The sequence below is a fragment of the Panthera tigris genome, chromosome B1 (genome assembly GCF_018350195.1).
Source record: "Panthera tigris isolate Pti1 chromosome B1, P.tigris_Pti1_mat1.1, whole genome shotgun sequence".
Classification (NCBI taxonomy): domain Eukaryota; kingdom Metazoa; phylum Chordata; class Mammalia; order Carnivora; family Felidae; genus Panthera; species Panthera tigris.
In genome coordinates this window covers 126,266,952-126,294,512 of record NC_056663.1, presented here as the reverse complement: position 1 = coordinate 126,294,512, position 27,561 = coordinate 126,266,952, and the positions used below count along the sequence as shown (strand labels likewise).

Below are 27,561 nucleotides of genomic sequence, written 5' to 3'. Positions count from 1 at the left end.
AGGAGGGGATAAAAGGGGAGGGGAGGAAAGATTGGAATTGCTCTACAACCTTAGGGAAAGGGAGGGATTGTCTGCTGTGTGCATTTCAGCACCATACTGTGCAAACAATTATGTCAAAATACAGCAACTTAACACAAACGCATTGCACATACATAGCTGCAAATGGCTTCACTATCAATTACAACAGCGTTTCTACCAGTATTAAGTACGAATGTTTTCCACAATGTCTAAAGCTCTATGTAAATATAAGGTAGTTCTATTAGTATTTCTGTTTTTAACAACAGTGATAACAGCTAAAACTTATAGTCTTACTAACAAAATGCTAGACACAGGTTTAAGTGGTATATTTACATTAATTTGATCCTCAAAACAACCCTACGAAGTTTTAACTTTATTTTATATATGAGAAAAATGAGACACAAAGCCATCGATTGCCCAAAGCCACACAATTAGGAACTGGTAGAGAGTAAGGTTTCAGCCACAAATCTTAGATTCTAAATCTGTGTGCTTAACCTTTGAATCTCTTGAAAATAACATTAGTAATGTAAATAAAGGCAATAAGAATGGCAATAAGAATCCGGAAAGCAAATGTACTAAGTGTATACATTAGAACAAAATTATTGTGACCTCTATTTTGGGTGAATCCTACCTCAAAATTACAAGCATCACCATCATACATTATAGATGTTGATATTTTCCTTTAGGTTTATTTTTACAGTTGAAAAACCAAGTAGCAAGAATGCCCTCTTGAAGAATTGGCTTGTTGCTATAGATAACCGTGTAGAATGAAAACAAAAATGACAAGGCTTTGTACCAACTCGTAACAAGAAAATAATGTATTAATCCAAGATACTTATTTTTTTTAATGCTTTTTCTTTTTTAAAATAGTGAACTACTTATAACCTTTCAAAAACATTGGATTAAAGAGAGATTTATCTTTTTCTTTAAAAACAGCTTGCATGCAAAGGTCTGGAAGTTCCCCAGTTCTGAGTGATAAAAAGTGCAGGTTTATACAAATGTTGTATTCTTCAGGGATATTTCAAAGTGGATTAGTTATATCAAATGTTAAACAATATTAATGTCAAGTTATTTCTTGAAGTTATAAAAGGTCAAAATATCAAATCAGCCATAATAGCAACACTGATACACTTTAACACCATTCTATGTAGTATTCACCATTATTTTTCCCACAATAAAAAATGTTTTCCTATTTTATGATTAATTTATTAAGTTATTTCTTCTGTAATATTGTTAATTTTAGTGATACAGTCTGACGTGAGGAATTACAGGGTTCAAATTACATTAATTTCTTATGCCAGAATAGGTAGAAATTTATCTTTCATACATTTTCTCTTTTGCAATCAATATTAATAGACCTCAGAAACATGAATATCAATATATTACAGACAACACCAAAAGTATCCTAACAAAGTAGGTTATTTAAAGAATGAATGACTTTGGGTGACAAAGGAAGTGATTACAAGCAACAATGAGTTACCCAGAACTATTTCAGGTGTTTTAAATTAAGTGATTCTCCAACTGTGGCTACCATCAGCAGGATAATTAAAAATACAAATTCTAAGGGCCATATCAGAACTACTCAATTTGAAACACTGGAGAGGATTATAACAATAATCAGTGTTTTAATAGGCTTTCCAAATGTCCAGTTTAATCCTCACAATGGCCCTATGAAATTAATAAATTTCTATATTTTCAAAGGTTAAAAAATATATGAATAGTATTGAGAAAGAGAAAGAGAGAGAAATCTGTGTGCTGTCTACAAAGGACACATTTTAGATTCAAAAACACAAATAGATTTAAAGCAAAAAGATGGAAAAACTATGCTATCCAATTAATAATCAGAAGAAGTCTGTAGTGGGTATACTAATAACAGAAAGAAAAGACTTTAAGACAAAAAATATTTCTAGAGGTGAAGAGAAGCATTTTAAGATAAAAGTGTCAATTCATCAGGAAGACATAAAAGTTATAAACATATAAACATCCAACAACTGAGCCTCAAAATAAATGAAGCAAAAAGTAACAGAATTGAAAGAAGAAAATAGACAATTCAAGAATAATAGTGGAGGCTTCAATACCCCATTCTCAGTAAGGCTAGAGCAACTAGACAGAAAAATCAACATGGATATAGAAGGTCTGCATAATACCATCAACGAATTTGACTTAACTGACATCTGTGGCACACTCCAGCCAACAATAGCAGAATAATTCTCAAGTGCACATAGAATATTATCCAAGACAGAACATATGTTAGACCATAAAGCATGTATCAATAACTTTACAAGGATTGATATCATACAAAAATATGCTCTCTGACCATAAAGAAATTAAATTAGATACAAAAACAGGAGAAAATATGGAAATATTTAGAAATTTTAGAATGTGCCACTCCAAAATCTATAAGGAATTTAACTCAACACCCAAAAAACAAATAATCCAGATAACAAATGAGCAGAAGACATAAATAGACATTTTTCCAAAGAAGACATCTAGATGGCTACCAGACACATGAAAAGGTGCTCAACATCACTCATCAACAGGGAAATACAAATCAAAACCACAATGAGATACCACCTCCAACTTGTCAAAATGCTTAAAATTAACAACACAAGTAACATCAAGTGTTGGTGAGGATGCAGAGAAAGGGGAAACCTCTTGCACTGTCAGTGGGAATGCAAACTGGCGCAGCCACTCTGGAAAACAGTATGGAGGTTCCTCAAAGAGTTAATAATAGAAATAACCTTAAAGGGTCTTTCCACCAAGAAGACCTAACAATTGTAAATATTTATACCCCCAATTTGATTTACCCAAATATATATACATATATATATGTATATATATGGTCACAAACATAAAGAAACTCAGTGATAATAATACCATAAGAGTAGGGGACCTTAATAGCCACTTACAACAATGGACAGATCATCCAGGCAGAAAATCAACAAGGAAAGAATGGCTTGAAGAATGGCTCTGAATAACACACTGGACCAGATGGACTTAACAGATATATTCAAACATTTCATCCTAAAGCAACATTCTTCTCAAGTGCACATGGAATATTCTCCAGAACAAATCACATACTGGATCACAAATCAGCCCTCAACAAGTAGAAAAAGACCAAGATCATACCACACACATTTTCAGAACACAACTCTATGAAACTTGAAACCAACCACAAGAACAAATTTGGAAAAACCACAAATATTGGAGATTATAGAAATCCTACTACAGAATGAATGGGTTAACCAACAAATTAAAGAGGAAATTAAAAAGTACATGGAAGCCAATGAAAATGAAAACACGACAGTCCAAAAACTCTGGAATGCAACAAAGGTGGTCATAAGAGGGAAGTATATAGTAATCCAGGCCTTCTTAAAGAAGGAAGAAATGTCTCTAATACACAATCTAAACTTACACCTAAAAGAGCTAGAAAAAGAATAGCAAATAAAGCCCCAAACCAGAAGAAGGGAAATAATAAAGATTAGAGCAGAAATCAATCATATCAAAAACAAAAACAAAAAACAGTAAAAGAGATCAATGAAACCAGGAGCTGGTTCTTTGAAAGAATTAACAAAATTAATAAACCCCAAGCCAGACTGATCAAAAAGAAAAAGGAAAGGAGCCAAATAAGTAAAAACACAAATGAAAGAGAGGAGATCGCAACCAACACTGCAGAAATACAAACAATAACAAGAGAATATTATGAGCAATTATACACCAAACATTAGGCAATCTGGAAGAAATGGAAAAATTCCTAGAAATATATGAACTACCAAAGCTGAAACAGAAAGAAATAGAAAATTTGAACAGACCCATAACCCGTAAAGATGTTGAATCAGTAATCAAAAAACTCCCAACAAAGAAGAGTCCAGGGTTGGATGATTTCCCACAGGAATTCTACAAAAAAATTAAAGAGTTAATACTTATTCTTTTGAAGCTATTCCAAAAAATAAAAATGGAAGGAAAATTACCAAACTCATTATATGAGGCCAAAATTACCTCAATTCCAAAACCAGACAAAGACCCCACTAAAAAGGAAAATTACAGACAAATATCCCTGATGAACATTGGTGCAAAACTTATCAACAAAATACTAGAAAACCAAAGCCAACAATACATTAAAAGAATTATTCACCAGGATCAAGTGGGATTTTTTTTCCTGAGCTGTAACTGTGGTTCAATATCTGCAAATTAATCAACGTGAAACATCACATTAATAAAAGAAAGGATAAGAACCACACGATCCTCTCAATAGATGCAGAAAAAGCACTTGATAAAATATAGCATCCTTTCTTGATAAAAACGCTCAAGAAAGTAGAGACAGAAGGAACAACATCATAAAGGCTATATACAAAAGACCCACAGCTAATATCATCCTCAGTGGGGGAAAAACTGAGAACTTTCCCCTTAAGGTTAGGAACACAAAAGGGATGTCTACTCACACCACTGCTGTTCAACATAGTAATGGAAGTCCTACTCTCAGCAATCAGACAACAAAAAGAAATAAAAGGGATCTACATTGGCAAGGAAGAAGTGAAACTTTCACTCTTCACAGATGACATGATTCTTTACCTGGAAGACCCAAAAGACTCCACCAAAAAACTGTTAGAACTGATACATGAATTTAGCAAAGTCATACGATATAAAATCAATGTACAGAAAAATGATTGCATTTCTACGCACCAATAATGAAACAGCAAGAAGAGAAATCAAGGGATTAATCCCATTTACAATTGCACTGAAAACGATAAAATACGTAGGAATAAACCTAAACAAAGAGTTAAAATATCTGTATGCAGAAAACTATAGAAAGCTTATGAAAGAAATTGAAGAAGGCAAAAAGAAATGGAAAAACATTCTATGCTCATGGAGGAACAAATACTGTTAAAATGTCGATACTACCCAAAACCATCTACACATTCAATACAATCCCTATCAAAATAACACCAGCATGCTTCAAAGAGCTAGAACAAACAATTCTAAAATTTATATGGAACCAGAAAAGATCCTGAATAGCCAAAGCGATCCTGAAAAAGAAAACCAAAGCTGGAGGCATTACAATCCTAGACTTCGAGCTGTATTCATCAAAACACCATGGTACTGGCACAAAAACAGACACATAGATCAATGGAACAGAATAGAGAACCCAGAAATGGACTCACAAATATATGGCCAACTACTCTGCAACAAAACAGGAAAGAATATCCAATGAAAAAAAGACAGTCTCTTCAGCAAGTGATGTTGACAAAATTGGACAGCGCATGCAGAAGAATGAACCTGGAACACTTTTTTACACCATACATAAAAATAAACTCAAAATGGATGTAAGACCTAAATGTAAGACAGAAAGCCATCAAAATCTTCAAGGAGAAAGCAGGCAAAAACCTCTTTGACCTTGACCACAGCAACTTCTTATTCAACACGTCTCTGGAGGCAAGGGAAACAAAAGCAAAAATGAACTATTGGGACCTCATCAAAATAAAAAGCTTCTGCACAGTGAAGGAAAATCAGCAAGACTGAAACAGCAAAACTAAAAAGCAACTGATGGAATGGGAGAAGATATTTGCAAACGACATATCAGATAAAGGGATAGTATCCAAAAATCTATAAAGAACTTATCAAACTCAACACCCAAAAAACAAATAATCCAGTGAAGAAATGGGCAAAAGACATATGAATAGACACCTCTCCAAAGAAGACATCCAGATGTCCAGCTGACACATGAAAAAATGCTTAATATCACTCATCATCAGGGAAATACAAATTAAAACCACAATGAGATACTACATCACACCTGTCAGAATGGCTAACATTCGTAACTCAGGCAAAAACAGATGTTGGCAAGGATGTGGAGAAAGAGTATCTCTCTTGCACCGCTGGTGGGAATGCAAACTGGTGCAGCCACTCTGGAAAACAGTATGGAGGTTCCTCAAAATATTAAAAATAGAACTATCCTATGACCCAGCAATTGCACTACTAGGTATTTATCCATGGGATACAGGTATGCTGTTTCAAAGGGACACATGTACCCCAATGTTTATAGCAGCACTATCAACAATAGCCCAAGTATGGAAACAGCCAAAATGCCCATTGATGGATGAATGGATAAAGAAGATGTGGTACATATATACAATGGAGTATTACTCAGCAATCAAAAAGAAAGAAATCTTGCCATTTGCAACTACGTGGATGGAACTGGAGGGTATTATGCTAAGCAAAATTAGTCAGAGAAAGACAAATATTATATGACTTCACTCATATGAAGACTTTAAGAGACAAAACAGATGAACATAAGGGAAGGGAAGCAAAAATAATGTAAAAACAGGGAGGGGGACAAAACATAAGAGATTCTTAAATATGGAGAACAAACAGAGTTACTGGAGGGGTTGTGGGAGGGGAGATGGGCTAAATGAGTAAGGGGCATTAAGGAATCTACTCCTGAAATCATTGTTGCACTATAAACTAACTTGGATGTAAATTTAAAACATAAATTAAATAAACATAAAAATAAATTTTTTTAATTAAAAAGATAGAAAAGGAAGTAACAGTTCATCACATAAGGATTATCTTCATTTTAAAAAGAAGAGAAGCTGACCAAGAAAAAGAAAAGAAACAAATTAATGAAGTCAGAAATGAAAAGGAGATATCACTAATGATTTTACAGAACTTAAAATTATCATAAGGGAATTACATAAGAGTATACTACAAATGTAACAACTAAGATGAATTGGAAAAATTCCTAAAAAATACAAAAATACTGCTACTAAAATTCAAGAAAAAATCAAAATTTGAATATACCTACAAAAAATAAATTGAATTAATTACTTGAAATCTTCCCACAAAAGTAAAACTCAAGCCCAACTTCACTGATGAATTCTACTAAACATTTAAAGAAGAAAAAATAATACCAATCCTTCCCATACTCTTCCAGAAGACAAAGGAGAAGGAAACACTTTGTATCAGGGTACCCTGACACCAAAGCCAGCTAAATATTAAAAAAAAAAAAAAAAAAAAAAAAAAAAAAAGCATAAACCAATATCCCTCATGAATCTACACACAAAAGTCCTCAACAATATATTAGGAACATACAAAATGGATAATGTACCATGACCAAGTGGGATTTAAACTGGGAATGCAAGGTTGGTTTAACATCCAAATAACTATTAATTTGATATCTTATTAGTAGAATAAAGAACAAAGCACATATGTTCCTCTTAATGGATGCAGGATGCGCTTGACAAACAAAATCCATTCATGATAAAAACAAAAAACAAACAAATTTTTAAAACCTCTCAAAAAGCTAGAAATAAAAAAGAACTTTTTTAACCTGATAAATGCAACTCATGAAAAACAAGTATGTTCTTAGGGGAAAGACTGAATGCTTTCCCCTATGAAGAAAGCAAGGACATCTGTTCCCAAAATTTCTTTTCAACATTGTAATGGGTAATCAGGTGCTGTCGTCTGAATGTTTGTGTTTCCCAAATTCATATGTTGAAAACTAATCCTCAGTCTGCTAGTATTTAGAGGTGAGGCTCTTTTGAAGGTTGAGTTTTGGGGAATTACTCTTCTTATAAAAGACCCCAGAATGCCACCTTACCTTTCCACCATGTGAAGACAGAGAGAGAAAATGGCTATATGTGAACCAGGAAACTAGTCTAACTAGACATCTAATCTGCTGACATCCTTGATCTTGGACTTCCCAGCCTCCAGAACTGTAAGAAATAAATTATTGCTTAAGCCACTCAGTTTATGATATTTTTGTTATAGCCATCTGAACAGATTAAAACATCACTTAAGAAAAGTAAGTAAATAAAGAGTATCTACATGAGAAAGGAAGAAGTAAAAAAGTCTTTATTCACAGGCAATATGATCTGATATGCAGAAAATTCCAAAGAATCCACAATATAACTACAAGAACTAATTCATAATTTCAGCCATGTCATTAGAGAGACACAGATCTCACCAAATTGAAATATAGATTCAACATAATCTTGGTCAAAATTCCAGCAAGCTCTTTTTTTTTATAGACACTGACAAGTTGACCCTAAAATGTATACAGAAATGCAAAGGATCCAGAATAGCAAAAGAAAATTTTTGAAAAAGAAAGCTTATTCCATTTCTAAATTTTCTATAAAACTACAGGAATCAAGGCAATGTGGTTGGCATAAAGAGAGACACATAGATCAACTGAATTAAGGTGAGTCCAAAAATAAGCCATTAAATTTATAATAAATTGGTTTTAGACCAAGGTACCAAGACAATTCAACGGGGAAAGGATAACCTCAAAAACTAGATATTCACAGTGAATTTAGATCATTAACTCATAGATTTAACAAAAATTACTCAAAATGGATCTTGGCCCTAAACATGGACTCACTATGCATAAACTAAAATTCTTACAAGAAAATATTATGGAGGCCCCCGGATAGCTCAGTCAGTTAAGTGTCAGACTTCAACTCAGGTCATGATCTCGAGGTTTGTGGGTTTGAGCCCCGAGTCAGTCTTTGTGCTGACAGCTCAGAGCCTGGCACCCACTTCAGATTCTGTGTTTCCCTCTCTCTCAGCCCCTCCCCTGCTCACACTCTGTCCATCTCTCCCTCTCTCAAAATTAAATGAACATTAAAAAAAATTATGAGAAAATTTTCCTGACTTTGGGTTAGGGAAAGATTTCTTAGATAAAACATGAAAAGTATAATCAATAAAAAAAATAAATTGAATATCAAATTTTAAAATGTTTCAGTTCAAAAGACTCCACTTGGAAAGTTACAAGACAAACCAAAAAGTGAGAGAAAATATTCATAAATCATATATCTGATAAAGGACTCCTATCCTATATTAGAGTAGAATCCTCAAGCAGCCACTCGGAAAGATAGTTTAGACATTTCTTTAAAAATTAAACATAGGGGCACATGGGTGGCTCAGTTGGGTAAGTGTCTGACTCCTGATTTCAGCTCAAGTCATGATCTCATGGTTCTTGAGACAGAGCTCTTCATTGGGCTCTGCACTGATAGTAGGGAGCCCACTTGGGATTCTCTCTCTCTCCCTCTCTCTCTGCCTCTCTCTCTCTCTCTTTCTCTATTTCAAAATAAATAAATAAACATTTTTAAAAATTAAACACAAACTTACCCTACCATCTTGCATTTCTACTTCCAAGTATCTACCCCTGAGAAATGAAACATTTCCTCTCCCTACCAGGAAGAAAAGGATGACTCCAAATCTCCAGAAACTTATCAGTACAGAAGGCAATGACTTAAATCTGCATAACAACCTTACCCTTGTTTACTGTGCTTTTTCTGATCACCTCCAATAACTGGACTCCTCCCTCCCCCTGCCACCCCCCCAACATCTTCTTTTTGTCTTTAGCTGGAGATGTTATTTAGGGTAGTGGCTTGTGCCATCAAGGGGAAGTTACTCAGTTTTCCTAGGTATCTCCTGTATATGCAGGAGATATGCATGTTATTAAACTTTGTTTTGTTTTGTTGTATTAATCTGCTTTTATTACAGGGATGTCCCAGCCAAGAATCTAGAAGGGCAAAGGGAAAATTATTTTTTCCTTTCCCACAGTTTCACAACCACGAAGAAACTTTCTGAGACACCATACTCTTTCTGGAGCCTACAGATAGGATCCTGGTAAGAATTCTTACCAAAGTCATCTCTCAGGATCGATCTTGTTGACAGAGGAAGGTAAAGTTTCTTAACCCTTCCTTTCCAAATTTAGGTTAGCAGGAGCAAATATTTATATTTATCCTTGGTATAGCAACTTTGGTAAAAATTTGTCATGAGCACTCTTGTTTTCTTTTGATCCTTTTCTTCCCAGAGATGGTCATTGTTTTTTGTCTCTGTTTTTTGCATTGTCATAAGGAGGATAACCATAGATCTAATTAGGTTTTTCTCTCATCTTGTTCTATGTCGAGAGCTTGGGTGTGTAACCAGTGAGAATATTCTCTCTGGTCTCTGCCAGCTGGAGGATGCATGTACTAGCATGCATCTAGCAGACAGCTGAACAGGCTGTGGATCTAAGAAGCAGCATCCTTTTTGTTCAACTGTGCCAGCTCTCAGGGGAGTGTGTCATAATGGGTGCCAATACATAATGGGCCTTTGTCATCTCAACATTCATTGTCTCCTTAGTGCTAGAATAGTCCCATACTAGTAGCACCCCTTTGGTGTTCCAGATTGGCAGGCCTGTGTCTGGAGAAGTATGGTGGCTAGCCTTAGAGAATTCCTTAAAAAGATCAATAGACAAAAAAAAAAAAAAAAAAAAAACAGTAGACATTCACAACCTCAGTCCCAGGGATCTTAACTGGCTGCTAAGGGGTTCTTCTCTCCCATGGTTATACTATAGTTCTGAGACAAGCCAGATGGTCCCCTGGGGAAAACCCTTCTCACATAGAAAATGGATATCTAGAATTTCTCCCAGGCCCTCCTACACATTATCAGGAAAGGGATTACCTAGAGGTCAATGTTTTCCCCTTTAAGGTGAACTGGCCCAAGGTTGAATTACTCAGTAAGATGGCTTTTGTTAAATGCTTCAGATAGATTTTTTAAAAGCATACAGCATTAAACCCCCAAAGCTCTAGAATATAGAAATCTTTTGATTTTCATCTTAGTTGGAAATCTCCATGATATATAGAAGTAAATTTAGTAAAATGGGTGGGTCAGCCTTTTGATATTTCAGGTTACAATCTAGTTCTTTGGGGAATTGAATACAACGGTCTTTGTCCTGCAAATCTCTACCAAACTAGAACTTTGGCTCTAGAAACAATTCAAAGTTCAACTATTCTTTTCAATCCTCAAGCCTTTCCTATTCATCTCAAAATGTTTGAAAATATTGTAAAAGATCAGAACATTGCACTTAAGAAAAAAGAAAAAGAAAAATTTACATAGTACTTACTCTAGACCTCTGATATAGGCAAATATACCCTAAATTTTCTTGGAGAAAACTTGGGTACTTTTTATGTCTTTGTGATGTAAATTTTTTACCCCATATTTTCTATGACTTAAGAGCCATCCAAAGAAATACAGTAAAACCTTGGTTTGAGAGCATAATTCATTCCAGAAACATGCTTGTAATCCAAAGCACTTGTATGTTACAATACTGTAACATAACACAAAATAATAAAGAATATATAAAATATACAGAAAAAAATTAACCTACATTTACCTATGAAAACCTTCATGGCTGGTGTGAGGGAGACAAGAGAGAGGAGGGTTATTGTGTAGGATGACTTTTACTATCACTAAAGGTATAACTACTGTCTATTGGCTCAATGGAATCTTTTTCTTTTGGTGCAACTTTAACAAGGAACCTATCCAATGACCTAGAATGGACCAAAACATTCCTAAGTTTACTCTTGTATGGAAAAGCAAAGGACTGTCCGTAAGTGCTTTGAAGCAACAAAAACACACTAGTGCCACACTAGTGAAAGTTGTGGGCACCTTTCAATGTTCTGAAAAATCACTGATTTCTGCCAAACACCACGGCCTGAGATCAAACATCAGAGCATGGGAGACTATCACCCAGAATCCCACAGAGAGAGAGAGAGAGAGGAGAACCATTGGCTCAGTTGTGATCATGTGACGTTCAGCATAACATACTATTCGTATTGCAAGACATTGCTTGTTTATCAAGTTAAAATTTATTAGAAATGTTTGTTCGTCTTGTGGAACACTTGTAGAAGTTACTCACAATCCAAGGTTTTACTGTATTTGGAAATTTGGTGAATAAAAAAATGTATTCTCCATAAATAGTAGCATAATGCTTTAGCCATTTGAGCAGGTGAACTTACCTTATTCCAACTACCAAAACAAAATTTGGATCCAACAGTCTTTACCAAAGTAGCAAGGTTTGGGGCACCTGGGTAGCTCAGTTGGTTCAGTGACCCACTCTTGATTTTGGCTCAGGTCATGATCCCAGGGTCATAGGATCAAGTGCCTCATCAAGCCCTGCATAAAGCCCTGCCTTCGGCTCCCCGCTAAGCATGGAGCCAACTTAAAAATCTTTCTCTCTCTCTCCCTCTGCCCTTCTCCCCAACTTGTGCTCTCTAAAATATAAATAAATAAATAAATAAATAAATAAATAAATAAATAAATAGTGAAGTTTGTATTATTTACTGTAACTGACACATGGCTAAAATTTTAGAACAATAGCCGTAATGTCTCTGTATCTACCTGTATGCTTATGTGTTGTAGATATGTGATATTTTTCTACATCCAATGGTATTGCCAAAATGAATTTGCAAAAAAGCTCTATTTACCTGGCTTAAAATAAGCATTTATATGAATTAAGTATTTCTAAACTACCAGAAATAGAGAAACTAACTCAAATGTTTTTCAAGTTCATGTGAGCTGAGATAATCTTTGCTAAATAAAATGTTTTTCAAGTTCATGTGATCTGAGATAATCTTTGCTAAATAAAAAGTTAATTTAATTTTTCTGGTTTAATTGAAATAGGCATGCCTTCAAAATTACATTTAATATAATGCAGACATGCAACTTTAAAAATTTTTTTTAAATATTTTATTCATTCTTGAGAGAGAGAGAGACAGAGCATGAGCAAGGGAGGGGCAGAGTGAGAGGGACACAGAATCTGAAGCAGACTCCAAGCTGCCAGCACAGAGCCCGACGTGAGGCTAGAACTCATGAGCCTTGAGATCATGACCTGAGCCAAAGTCAGACGTTTAACCGACTGAGCCACCCAGGCGCCCCATGACATGCAACTTTTATTCTACCTGAGTTTATTGATCAAATAAACTTATGTTATCTTTGTTACAAAATTTATCAGCAAAAACAAATAGCTTGGGATGATGGCTGACATTGTCTAATGTTCCATGAAGTTTTATGAATAGTGTAAACACAAATATTGGGAGCAAGTGATTTTTTCTAATGTTTATTTATTTATTTTGAGAGGGAGAGAAAGGGAGCATGAGCATGGGAGGGGCAGAGAGACCAGGAGAGAGAGAGAATCCCAACCAGGGTCCACGCTGTGAGCTTAGAGCCCAATGTGGGGCTCGATTATACAAACCATGAGATCATGACCTGAGCCGAAATCAAGAGTCAGGCGCTTAACTGACTGAGCCACCCAGGCACCCCTGGGAGCAAGTGACTTAGATAGATATAAAATTTAGATGTATGTAAGTGTATGTATTTAGATGTATGTAAGATGTATGTAATAAGAATTTTTAGGAAAACTTTTCAGTAATAACTATGTTTTTTGTCTGCCTAAAAAGAGTTTCCAAAATCTTCTTGGTAACTCAAAACCTTATGAGTTTTTGCTAATTAAAATTAAATCATGGAATTTTATCAAATATCTAGATCATTTCCAAATAAGATAAAATATTGAACATTAATTACTGAACATAGGTCATACTTTTGACTTCCTATTACAGAGGAACTAGAGATAAATTTGGGTCTGTTAGTAAACACATCTTGTGCCAATTTGGAAGATTGTACTATAAAAAAAGTGTGTTTCTGGAAATTATGACACATTCATAAATTTACCAATGTATAAAATGCTAGTGTGACAATTCATAATTGCTTAATTCTTAGTTTTCACTAGAAATTAAAGTTTCTAAAGGTTAAGTATTTGAATTAAGAGGCACCTGGGTGGCTCAGTTGGTTCAGTGTCCAGTTTTGGCACAGGTCATGATCTCACAGCTCATTAGTTCGAGCCCCACATCAAGCTCTCTGCTGTCAGCGCATAGCCCACTTTGGATCCTCTGTCCCCCTCTTTCTCTGCCCCTCCCCTACTCATGCTTTCTCTCTCAAAAATACATAAAACATTAAAAAAAAAGAATTTGAATGAATATATGTAATTAAAACGACTAGAAGAAAAGGAAACCACTTTGTATGCAAAGAAAGTAAGATATGTTTTGGGGTTTTCCATTACTAATTTTTACAGTATGATGATGCATTTTGTTTAAGGGAAAAGAAAGTAAATTTGTCCCAAAATAAAACTAGTCATTTCAGAATGGGAAAGAGGAGAACAAAGGACATAATGGTATAGAAAGACAGGGAGGGAGACAGGGGAAAAAAAGAGAAAATTTTATCTTGTGTAATTAAACTGGATAAAATTTAATTGTTATTATCAGGGTTGTAAAAATAAATCTTAGTATCAATAATGTACTTATGTAAAACAGAACTTAATATTCTTCCATCTGTTGAAAGGAAAATGTTTTCTTAGACTATTGGTCTCCTTTTGATAATAAGAGATTGTGAAGTGTTTATCTTTTAAATAATTTACCTAGAAAGCAAAGGTTTTGTGTCTTACCAAAATAGTTTTTTGTGCTTCATGTTGTCTTACTCAGGTCTTTGATTACTTTAAAAAACTGAGTCTTCTCAGTATTATAGAAGGTAAGTTTTGCTCACAGTTATATAACCTTCTGTATTTGCCTTTAAAATTTGTGTTGCTTTGGTTAAATGGATAATTGACTATTGTTTCATAATGATCTCTCATCCTATTTAGTCAAGTGTCCAAACCTTTTAATATTTTTGACACACTTCCCAAAATCAATTCTAAATGAAGTCTTTTTGACCTGAAGTTAACTTTGGAAATTTTTAGAGGGTCCTCGGAACATCTCAAAAGATTTGTTCTCTCCTTATAAAAGACAGATACTCAACTAATTAGACTTATTTTATATGTTAAATTACATGAGAAGCATTGTCAAATAAAAAGTAATACTAAGCCTTCTTCATGTTGCGTTTGTAACTTGTATAGAAGTGTTCCAGAAATTGTATAAAATTCCTAGAAATCTGATATGTCCTAGGATAATGTTATTAGTCATAATTCCAATTAAAGATCATTTATTTATTCTGAGAGAGAGAGATAGAAAGAGAACGAGAGGGGAGGGGAGAGGGAGAGAGAGAGAGAGAGAGAGAGAGAGAGAGAGACAGACTCCCAAGCAGGCTCCGCCCTGTCAGCACAGAATCTAATGTGGGACCTAAACTCACGAACCATGAGATCATGACCTGAGCCAAAGTTAGACACTTAACCAACTGAGCCACCCAGGAGTCTCCAGTTATTATTATCTTAAAATGTTTTTTTGTCAGAAAAATAACCAAAGCTCCTTGTCAATTGCATTTTCATGAACTCTCATCAGATCTTTAATCATGGCCATTTTTAAGTCTTTTGCCATTTACAGCTATTGTTTTACTCTTAGGCTTTTCAAGTGCATTGCTGCAAAAGTATTTATTTCATCTTCAAGGAGATTCATGGGAAAAACTCTGGCAAACAGAGGTTTCTGATAACTTTTAAGCTCATAAAACTGAACTAAGCATTTCCAGAACTAATGGGAAAACTGGATTCAAGCAGAACCACAGTTAATAACATGGGATGGAATAAACTGATAAGGATGGTTATAATTTTTATGACTTTTTATTTGAAACATTACAGGTTCTTTAATGTTTTGGTTTTCCAGATTTATGGACACTTTTTCACTTAAGCTCCAATGACTTACACGAATTTGGTAAAGCTATACCTTTATGAAAAAGGATGAAACAATTACTTTTTCTCCCTATCTGATCCCTCTAAAATTTAGAAACTTACTGAATGGCAATATACTTATTTCCATATCTTCAATAAGAATCTGTTCTTCTTCTCCTGAAACCATTATTACACTATATATTAACTAACTTGGATTTAAAGAAAATTTAAAAAAAAAAAGAGTGTTCTCATTGGTTTTTTCGCAATCTTTTTTCTTTTTAAGTTTATTTACTTTTGAGAGAGAGAGAGGAGGAGGAGGAGGGGCAGAGAGAGAGTGGGAGAGAGAGAATTCCAAGCAGGCTCCACACTGCCAGTGTGGAGCCTAATACAGGCTTGAACTCGTGAACTGTGAGATCATGACCTGAGCCGAAATCAAGAGTCGGATACTTAACTGATTGAGCCACCAGACACCCCTCTGCTCTCCTTGCAATGGCACAAAATTAGAAACTATGGAGTCAATAAATCCTCTTGGAAAAATGGTCTACTACCTTTCTTTAGGGCTCCTGTCAGCCTTAGCAGGTGACTAATAAAGGCCACTTCCTGGCAAACTCAGGAACCTCATAATATGTTAGGGACCTCAAACAAGAAAGGAATTAACCAAATCTATAGGTATTACAGGTGAAGTTGGATGACAAGTCATTGGGTTGGCTTCCTGGGCTTGAGGCTTTTAAAAGTTCAATCTGAGATTCCTTATGAAAAGTTCCAATAGAACAATTTTAAAAGAGGCTATATGGTCAGTCACTATTTTTGCTGCACTTACGTAAATAATTAGGCCAAGTTTAGTGAGATGAGACTTATTTTGCAAACAAATAAGTCTTACCATGGTTATGATTGATAAAACGGGGGTGAATATAAAGAGAAATTATTTTTGCACCTTTGTAGACATTAGATTTTAGTCATGTTGTTTTCGAAGTTGTTATTTACCTATAAACTGGACCAGATCCTCAATTCTATTTTCCTCAAGTATCAGGCTGCAACTCTCCAAACTAATATTTTTAGTTTTCTCCCATCTTTTTGAGTTGGAATCACTACGAGCTAAAACTGCCCTTTTCCCTAAAGCCCTGCAACCTGAATGTGGACAACTTGATGATATAAACTTAAAAGAGAATTTCCCCCAATAGTTGATGTCTAGACAACCTTCATGCCTATTGTGGTTTGTATGGGCCACTCAGAAAGTTTATCTGAACAGTTGATGATATTGTTGGGGAGCAAGAATTCCTGGCCTCTTCAATGATTCTTCTAGCTGGACTAAGAATCAAATTGACATGAAATAGATTAACAGAAGAAAATCAAATTTAATAGGCATATGACTGGGGAATCCACATAGACATGGAAATTCCAAAGACAGGCAAATGAGGTATATATGTCATCTTGAACTAAAGAGAAGGGGACAGAGGTCGGGGATTTCACAGGAAAGGCATGCATTTCACAGGGTGATAAGAAGAGCAGTTGTTTCATGCCCCTTCTTCCTTATTTGGTCAGGGATTTCCTGTCATGGCACTAACAAGCTGGAGCCTATCTGGTTTGATCTGGCTTTTTGTGGAGTCCTTTGAGGACAGTCCTCTGACTTTCCTGAAAGCTGGCATGACTTCCTCTTTGCTGGCCTCCAGCATCCTGTTAGAATCTCACTAGCTGTTATTCTAACAAAGGGAGGGACAAAAAGTTTCTCTAGCCTGCAGGGTCTCAAGTGCTTTCAGCTGAACATAATCCACATGCCTGGGGTGCCTGAATGGCTCAGTTGGGTAAGTGTCCACTCTTGGTTTCCACTCAGGTCATGATCTCAAGGTTGGGGGTTCGAGCCTATGTCGTGCTCCCTGCTGATGGTGTGGAGCCTGCTTGGGGCCCTGCTGATGGTACGGAGCCTGCTTGGGATTCTCTCTCTCTCTGCCCCTCCTGCTCTCTCACTCTCTCTCTTTCTCAAAATAAATGGATGAACTTAAAACAAAAATAATAATAATCCTCATCTCAAAGTGGCATATGGTAGGGGTGCTATCCTGAACCCCTTCAATATCATTAGAGAATTTCAAATTGCAAAAGATGCATCGAGCCCAATAACTAGAAATACTAACTGGCTGCCGTCAGGACTGATTGGGTTTATAATTTGCTCCATCCATCAATCTTTATTTTTCTTTTGTTTCCATAGAAATTCCTCTTATTAAATACCTCATTTCTAGCACAGCATAGACCTAATTTTGGAAGCCCACTCCCATCATCGCTGCCTCCTGAAATGAAACACATCTATTTAACTGAGCTGATCTATTATCAGGATTGAGAGACTAGTTAAGTGAGATATGGAGCAATTTATCAATTTTGCTTCTGGATTGTGAAACTTTACAGTTTCAAAAGTGGGACTGAAGGGGAGCAAAATATACTACCCCAAAATATGTCCTTTCAGTATATTATTTTAAGCTGGTTATTTTTAAGAAACAGCAGACACAGGGGAAGCTCTGAAATCTGCATAGAAGTTCTCCTTTTGCAAGAAACATTTACATTTATCAGGGAAATCTCCATTTGTAAGGGGTTCTCCCTTCTGTACTAGGAAGAGAAGGATGACTCTAAATCTCCAGAAGCTCTGGTCAATGCAGAAGGCAATGACTTAAATCTGCATAACAACCTTACCTTTGTTTCCTGTGCTTTTCCCCGTCGGCAACCTACCATAACTGCTCCCCAACCACCCCCCCCAACACAACATCTTTTTATCTTTAGCTGGAGATGTTATTTAGGTTAGTGGCTTGTGCCATTTGGGGGAGTCAATGCAGTTTTCCTGGGTATCTCCCATGTATACAGGAGATATACATGTTATTAAACGTTCTTATGTTTTTCTCCTGTTAATCTGTCTTCTATTATAGGGGATGTCTCAGGCAAAAATCTAGAAGGGTAAGTGCTCCCTTCGGCAGCACATATACTAAAATTGGAATAATATAGAGAAGATTAGCATGGCCCTTGCGCAAGGACGACACGCAAATTCAGGAAGCGTTCCATATTTTTAGGGGCACTAAGGAATCTACTCCTGAAATCATTTTTGCACTATATGCTAATTTGGATGTAAATTTTAAAAAATAAAAAATAAAACAAGTTTTAAAAAATCTAGAAGGGTAAGAAGAAAATTATTATGGGGCACCTGAGTGGCCCAGTCAGTTAAGCTTCTGACTCTTGGCTTCAGCTCAGGTCATGATCTCACGGTTGTGAGTTCGAGCCCCGCATCAGGCTCCACACTGACAGTGCAAGAGCCTGCTTAGGACTCTCTCTCTGTCTCTCTCTCTGTCTCTCTGTCTCTGCCCCTTCTGTGCACTCACTCAACATAAATAAATAAACTTAAAAAAAAATTTCTTTTTCAAAGAAAATTATTTTTCCTCCCCGCAACCTGTAGGAATGCATCTGCCCTCCTTGGCCTACTCACAAATTGCAACACCTCCAAATCACAATTATAGTTAGAGAACAAAGCAGAACTAGCAATGTACTGGAGAGATCTCCAGGGACTCATGTTTCACTGACTTGGCTCCCAGAACGTTTAACCTGGAGATCAGAACAGATGTCAAGTTCATCATCTGTTTCCAGAGAAAGTGAGCTGACTTGGAGAAAATTAGAGGCAAAGAAAGATCTAGAGCTAAAGTCTCTTGTTGGTGTTTTTTGTTGTTGTTGTTGTTGTTGTTAAGTTTTTATTTATTTATTTTTGAGAGAGAAAAATCACAAGCAGGGGAGACGCAGAGAGAGGACAGTGAGATCACAAGCAAGCAAGCTCCACACTGCTAGCAAGGAGCCTGGGGTGGGGGCGGGTGCGGGGGGGGGGGGGCAGTGCTCAGACTTATGAGCCATGAGATCATGACCTGAGCCAAAGTGGGACACTTAACCAATTGGACCACTGTGAGAAATGAGCCCACTGACCCAATCAAGGGAGAGACCCGGAGACTGGAAGCACAGCGAAGCGAGGCTTTAATTAATGTTCTTGCAAGAGCAGCTGTCTGATGGACAGCCACACGTGGAGCAGTTACAGCAGGCAATTTATCTCCTGGCATGCAAGTCCCTTCCCTGGTTCCTCATTGGCTGAGTACTACAGAGGTTACAGCCTTACCCGGAAGTTGCCTATGCCCATGTAAGGCAAAAAGTACATTCCTTTAGGTGATGCAGAGACTTCAGTTCTTTGACGCATGCTCATGGCAAAGCCCATGAAAATAAGCCCGTTGAAATGGAGAGAGGAAGAACCAGGAAGTGAAATGTCTAAGGGTTTGGGACTCCATTGGGTGGGGGGCAGTTTGTACATATTTCCAATAGGTTGTGAATTATTGTTAACTAGACAGCACAGCATTTATTTGGTATTTCTGAAAATGAATCATCTCACCTACTTCACAGCCACCCAGAAGCCCCTAAAGTCTCTTGTTTTATTCTCATCTTGGATATCCCCCTCCAACCCTCCATACTTAGGATGCAGTTTACCAGTGTCCGAACACCTTGGCATATAGTTCTATTACATCTGGCTCTCCTCCATAGAAAGGGGGAGGTGGGACTCACTTCCCATCTCAGGGACCTGCTCACAGAGAAGTGACATAGTTCTTCCCTCCACATCTCTCCTTTATGATGACTTAATTCCATAAGAAAATAGACTTTTCAGGTTTGGAAGTAGCTACAAAATGAAATATTTTAGCAAGATATTGCTAAACAATTTAACAATTGGCTTATGAGGATTTTTTTTCACATTTCCTTGCCAAAATACTTACCTTTAAGATTGTGATTAGTCAATGATTATTTGCGGTTATTATACTTAATTTGCTAATAACTTTACTAACAAAAAGGCATAGAAAAAGTTTTGGAGTTCAAAATATAATACCCTTTTAAAAGTGATTTGTTTTCCTTCATTCAACAGAGGAACAGATCATATCAGCAGCCCACTCATCCTGATTTCTACTCTCCACATTCTCACTTCTCAGAGCCAGAACCTCACAGTCTGGGAGTGAGTCACCTTATCCAACACCTGCATATAATAGAAGCACCCCAAAACTAATTCCACTAAGATTTTTATCTAGCTCATTTTTCTACACCTCTAATGATTCTGACTTAATAAATAAATATGGCAATATATCAGAAAAATAGTTCCTTTACAAAAAAAAGAGGGGAATTTTCCTATGTTTCACCAAGAGGAGCAAAGCAAATTTCTGATCCAATACTCATGACACTCATTGCAGACAGTCTTTCCCTCCTTGAAAGTTTCCAAAGGCTCTGTGCTGAAAACTCATTTCTGTGTCCCCTTTCTACGTGTCCTTTGCCTAGCTAAGTCCTAGTCATCCTTGTGGTCTTAGCTCTAAAGCTATTTTAGGGTTGCCTGGGTGGCTCAGTTGGTTAAGTGTCAGACTCTTGATCTCAGCTCAAATCTTAATATCAGGGTTGTGAGTTCAAGCCCCATGTTGGGCATGAAGGCTACTTAAAAAAAAAAAAAATTAAAAAGAAAAGTTGTTTATTTTTTATTTTTTTAAGGTTTTTTTTTTTTTTAGGTTTATTTATTTTTGAGAGAGATATAGAGCAAGAGTGGGAGAGGGGCAGAGAGAAAGGGAGACACAGAATCTGAAGCAGGCTCCAGGCTCTGAGCTGTCAGCACAGATGCTAACATGGGGCTTGAACTCACGAACCTGATAGAGATCATGACCTGATGGAGGCAAGTTGCTATGCTGAGTTCTGACGAATAACTGGGGGTAGGGGTAGGGGCAGGGGCAGGAGCGGGAAGAGGGGAGGCATTACAATTTAAAACCAATACATAAGCATATAATTACTTTAAAAAATGAGTAAAATGGAATGAGAGAAAGATACAGGTTACAAAGAATAGAATGAGGGAGATCTAATAAGATTAAAGAGGATGCCTCTGAAGGCCTCTTCGTATTAAACTTGGAATTTAAACTGAAGCCTGAAGTATAAAAGAGCAACTATCATGGTGAAGTGGCTCAGACCAAAAGAGCAGCATTCTGAGTGAGGGAAGAGCCTAAAGCTTGGAGGACCTGAAAAAAGCCCAATATGTTTAGAGCAAAGTGAGCAAAATGGAGAGAGGCTTTAAGATGAGAGTAAAAAGATAGACCAAGCCTTATAGTCCCTGTTGGGAGTATTAGTTTCCACCTTAAGGGCAATGGGAAGTCTCTGACTGGCTTCAAACAGTAAAATAACAAAATCTAATTTACCTTTTGAAAAGATCTCAGTATTGTGTGGATATTGGATTGGGCTAAGCAAATTAAGAGTCTTTAACCCCCAGATTATTAAAACAGGCATTTTCTTTGAAAGTAAAGCAGATAAAGAAGGAATTAGTTGTTCCAATTTCTGGTCCCCTATCTTCCCCTGGGTGGAAAGAGGTAATCTCTGGACCATTTCCCCTCGGGATGGATATGACCTGTGATGGCTGAACCTCAAACTTTCTACTTGCATTCTTTCCAGCTTGTCTCTAGGCTCAGGTAAAAGAAAGACCCTGAAGGCATGCATTCCCTGATGGGAACCACAACTACTCCCTCAAGCAATAAAAGATGGCCCTGAGCCAGCAAGCCCCACCCTACCAACCCCCCTCCCCCACAACTGACTCCAAGACAATGATTGATTTGACCTTCACTGCGGACCTGCACCACCCATCCACCTTTGCCCCATGTTTTCCCTACATAAACCTGGAAGAATTTTCAGCACTTTGGAGACAGCCTTTGAGATGCTAGTCCACTGTCTTCTCAGTGTTGGTCTCAGTTTAAGCCCCATGTTAAATGTGGAGCCTACTTAAACAAACAAAAAAATTGGTAAATGGCTACTGCTGATAAGTCATTCAAAATCATACCTATTAGAAGAAAAAGAAGTGTTTCTATGTTTCCAAGAATAGCAACATTCAAGAGTCACATCAGAAACTAGCATCGTATGGGGACCATGATTGCCAATTGTTTAGGATGTCCTTGGAACCACAGTAGAGGGGACGGCTATCTTAACAGCGCAATCCAACGAAAAGCCCCTAGTAGCTGCCAGAAGGAATTGGAGGTCAACCAATCACAGAGCGATAGCACGACCGGACGCGAAAAAAGGCCCACCCAGACCTAAACCTGGAACCGCTGCAGCTTAAAAACCGCACCCCACCACACCTGGGTGCGACTTCCCTGACTTTCTCTCTCTCTCTCTCTCTCTCTCTCTCTCTCTCTCTCTCTCTCTCTCTCCCTCTTCTCTCTCTCTCTCTCTCTCTCTCTCTCTCTCTCTCTCTCTCCCCCTCGCCCCCTCCCTGAGTCAGGGAACCTCGCCCGAGACCTTAGTTCCCAAATAAAGCCTTTGGTTGCTAAAATTTTTTAGCCTCTGACTCCTATCTTTACCCTGCCTTACGCCTGACCCTAACACTAATCAATGCAAAGGTAAGTCTGGGAGTTAAAAAAAGTACGTAAAATATGTTTGATCTTACAGCTTCACCCTGAAATCTCATAGGAAACCTCTAAAAAATTCTTTGTTTTTCAAGTTTATTTATTTTCAAGAGAGAGAGCATGCAAGTGGGAGTTGGGGAGGGGCAGAGAGAGGAGATAGAGAATCCCAAGCAGGCTCAAACCTACAAAACGTGAGATCGTGACCTGAGCCAAAACCAAGAGTCAGGCACTTAACTAACGAGCTACCCAGGCACCCCAACCTCTTAAAAGTTCTATTTTTTATTATCTCACTTTGAGAGATGAGAATGGAAGGGAGAACAAATATGTTTATATATTGTTATAAGAAAGCACAGTTAGAATTAAAGATTTAAAATACCTAGTTCACATGGGGAAATGTCATGATTGAAATTGCTTCAAAATAATACAACAGAAGGGGATAAAAATGAAGTTGATAACTGCTGAAACTGGATACTGGGTCCATGGGCACCCGTTACACTATTTTCTATTTTGTCTGTATTTGAAATTTTTTATAGTAAAAAGCTTAAAATTTTTACAAGGATTGAGGAAGTAGACATTCACATGTTATTTTCTTAAATAAATAACTTTTTTTAAAAGTCTTTACTTTTAAGTTATCTCTACACCCCAATGTGGGCTTGAACTCTCAACCTCGAGATCAAATATTGCATATTCCACCAAGTGAGCCAGCCAGATGCCCTGACATTCACATGTTATTAATAAGAGCAAAAGTTGGCAAAACCCTTCAAAAATTAATGTGGAAGTACCTATTAAAATTGAACGTCTTCTGCAAAACAAACCATCAACGAAATGGAAAGGCAACATACCAAATGGGAGAAAATATTTGTAAATCACATAACTAATAAGACATTAATATCCAAAACATATAAAGAACTCATAAAATTCAACAGCAACAAACAATCCAATTAAAAAATGGGCAGAGTATCTGAATAGATACTTTTCCAAACAAGACATACAGATAGCTAACAGATACAGGAAAAAGTACTCAGCATCACTAATCATCAGAGAAATCCAAATCGAAATTGCAATGAGATATCACTTCACACCTATTAGAATAGCTATTATCAAAAAGACAGGAAATAAGTGTTGGCAAGGATGTGGAGAAGTGAGAACTCTCATGCACTGTTGGTTGGGCATGCCAGTTTGCAAAACTGTGTGGAGGTTCCTCAAAAAGTTCCTCAAAAATAAAACTACCAGATGACCCAGCAATTCTGCTTCTGGGTATTTATCCATAGGAAGTGAAAACACTAACTCAAAAAGATACATGCAAAACCACAATGAGATACCACCTTACACCTGTCAGAATGGCTAACATAAACAACTCCGGCAGCAACAGGTGTTGGCGAGGATGTGGAGAAAGAGGATCTCTTTTGCACTGCTGGTGGGAATGCAAGCTGGTGCAGCCACTCTGGAAAACAGTATGGAGGTTCCTCAAAATATTAAAAATAGAACTACCCTATGACCCAGCAGTTGCACTACTAGGTATTTAGTCAAGGGTACAGGTGTGCTGTTTTGAAGGGACACATGCACCCCCATGTTTATAGCAGCACTATCAACGATAGCCAAAGTATGGAAAGAGCCCAAATGTCCATCTCGATGGATGAATGGATAAAGAAGATGTGATATATATATATATATATATATATATACACACACACACACACACACACACACACACACACACATACACAATGGAGTATTACTCGGCAATCAAAAAGAATGAAATCTTGCCATTTGCAACTATGTGGATGGAACTGGAGGGTATTATGCTAAGTCATAATTAGTCAGTCAGAGAGGGACAAATATCATATGACTTCACTCATAGGAGGACTTGAAGAGACAAAACAGATGAACATAAGGGAAGGGAAACACAAATAATATAAAAACAGGGAGGGGGACAAAACAGAAGAGACTCATAAATATGGAGAACAAACAGAGGGTTACTGGAGGGGTTGTGGGAGGAGGGATGGGCTAAATGGGTAAGGGACTTTAAGGAATCTACTCCTGAAATCATTGTTGTACTATATGCTAACTAATTTGGATGTAAATTAAAAATAAATAAATAAATAAATAAATAATAAAATAAAATAAAATAAAAAGATACATGCACCCACATTCATTGCAGGATTATTTAAAATATTCAAGAAATGGAAGCAATGTCAGTTTCCATACACAGATGAATGGATTAAAAAATGTATATATACATATACACAATAGAATATTATTCAGCCATAAAAAGGCAAATCCTGCAATTTGCAACAATATGAATGGACCTTGAGGGCATTACGCTAAGTGAAATAATTGAAGCAGAGAAGGAATAAGATCTCACTTATATGTGGAATCTAAAAACAAAAATAAAGGGGCGCCTGGGTGGCTCAGTCAGTTAAGCGTCCAACTTCGGCTTGGGTCATGATCTCATGGTTTGTGGGTTTGAGCCCCTCATCAGGCTCTGTGCTGACAGCTCAGAGCTGGAGCCTGCTTAGGATTCTATATCTCCCTCACTTTACCCCTCCCCTGCTCATGCTCTGTCTCTCTGTCTCTCAAAAATAAAGTTTAAAAAATTTTTTAAAAATAAACCCAAATTGATAAATGCAAACAGATTGGTGGTTCCCAGAAGCAGGGGTTGGGGAGGGATTAAGATGGATGAAGTTGGTTAAAAGGAAGACACGTAGTTATAAATAAATCTCAGAGATGTTATATACAGCATAGTAACTATAGTTAGTAATACTATATTGTATTTTTGAAAGTTGCTAAGAATAAATCTTAAAACTTCTCATCACAAGAAAAAAATGTTGTAACTATATATGGTGATGAATGTTAACTATACTTATTGTGATCATTTTGCAATATATACAAATACTGAATCATTATGCTTTACATCTGAAACTAATATGTTAATTATATCTCAATAAAAAATGAAATTAAAAGTGTGCATATTCTTGGATTCATCATCTCAGTTTGAAATCTAGCCTAAAGAAATAATAACATTAATATGTTATGTCTAAGGATCTTCACTTTACTACCATAACAGTGGTGCAATAATGGAAACCTAAATGCTCATTAAATGGACCAATAGTTACTAAGACAAAGAAATAGTATAGTCATCTTTTGTCATGAGGTAAGCTTATATGTACTAACCTAGAAAATGGTTCATGTTAGATCACTATTTTTTTTTAAGTTGCAAAACAGTAATATCAGCATAATGCATGTATTCATTATATACTGATGTGTCTGACTTTAGGAAAAAGTTGACAATGGATACAAATCAAATGTAGAATGGTTAACGGAGTACAGGTTTACTTTCATCCCTTAATGTAAATATTTTGTATTTTCTTCAGGCCTGGGATTATAGGTAGTTTTTACTTGTTCTACTGATCACACACATAGTGGAAAGTTAAGCAATAAATCCCAGCAGTATGGCTCCAAAGAGAAGTCCTACTTGTAACTACTCACTAACCTGCCTTTAGCTGGAACACTGTATAAAACACAAATTAACAATATTAGAATTTATTTTATTTAGTTCTACCTATCACACTCAGAGTGACTATATACATTCCTTGATCCAAATAGCTCTAACCATCCCCAAGCAGAGTGCCTCTGTCTCACAGTCTTGACCCAAACATTTCAGGTCCTGGTTATTCCACCAGAGATCTATTTACAGGAAATAAAGAACAAAAGCCTACTTACAGAGCTTTAGAATAAATCTTTGTTATTTGTCGTGCCCTTAAAATTACAATTTAGTTTGGCATGTAATTAAGCCAATTATCTTGAAAATGCTACTGAAATTTTCAGTAAGCAACCACCCTGCTGGCCCCTTTGCCTGGCTTCCCTGACATTGTTAAAGCTTCTTTTTTAAAGCACAATAGCTTCTTTGTTGCAGAACCACAGGTAAGAAAACACTCAAACTCAAAGGTGACAGGATCCCTTCATCATTAATCCCAGGATGACCCCACCCCACCCTCCAGAAGTTCTTAGACTAAAGGTTCTCAAGTATATGCCTGTTAAAACCAAGTCCTTTTAGCCCTGTTCTTGTCTCTTTCTTCCTACCTTCTCGGCAATTTCTTCTTCCTTAAGGCATTTTATTTACGTGGAGACACTAAGTTACATAAAGGAGGCAAAGAACATTTTCTTGCTTATCCAACTAATGGAATCCTCTTGAAATGAGGTGAGATAGGATTAGTGAAAACAGAAAATTTTTTGCCAAAAAAAGCAAAAAAAAAAAAAAAAAAAAAGCTAATATAGTGCCCAGAATTAGATAGGCAGTTACATTACTGATTTTTTCCCCCTATCTCCAGCAGCTTTTAGAAGACTGATTTACCAGGCATATTTTCTAGCCAAGATTTCTTTTATGGAAAAATTTGCTTTACTTAGACAAAGTACATGAAAGCATTTAAAGTATATGTAAGATTAGGGAGGTTCTAATTTTTTTTCAAAGCTTATTTTGAAATTACTCTAGTTTTTTTCCATTCCTTTTTATAACATATTAGTCCAGAAGTTTATGTATGCATCATGCATGCTACTAACCTGAACCTGAAAATATTTTTGTCCTTGGAGCTTTACATAAAAGTCCATAACAGAGCCAATGAATTATTTAAGATTCATATTGGTCTTGCGTGTGATTTTGAGAACTAACTCTGCAGCAATATGTAAGTCACATGTACATCTGCACGTGAT

The 27,561-nt window shown here is 36.6% G+C and overlaps 1 long non-coding RNA gene and 1 other non-coding gene across 11 annotated transcripts in view; one reads left to right on the top strand and one right to left on the bottom strand.

Moving 5' to 3' along the window:
• The window catches only part of LOC122237988, a 177,042-nt gene that overhangs the window by 105,134 nt on the left and 44,347 nt on the right, over window positions 1-27,561 (bottom strand). The gene's annotated exons all lie outside the window — the stretch shown is intronic.
• LOC122238174 lies at window positions 18,378-18,484 on the top strand. The gene has a single exon (XR_006217136.1). It is a non-coding gene; the product is annotated as a U6 spliceosomal RNA (small nuclear RNA).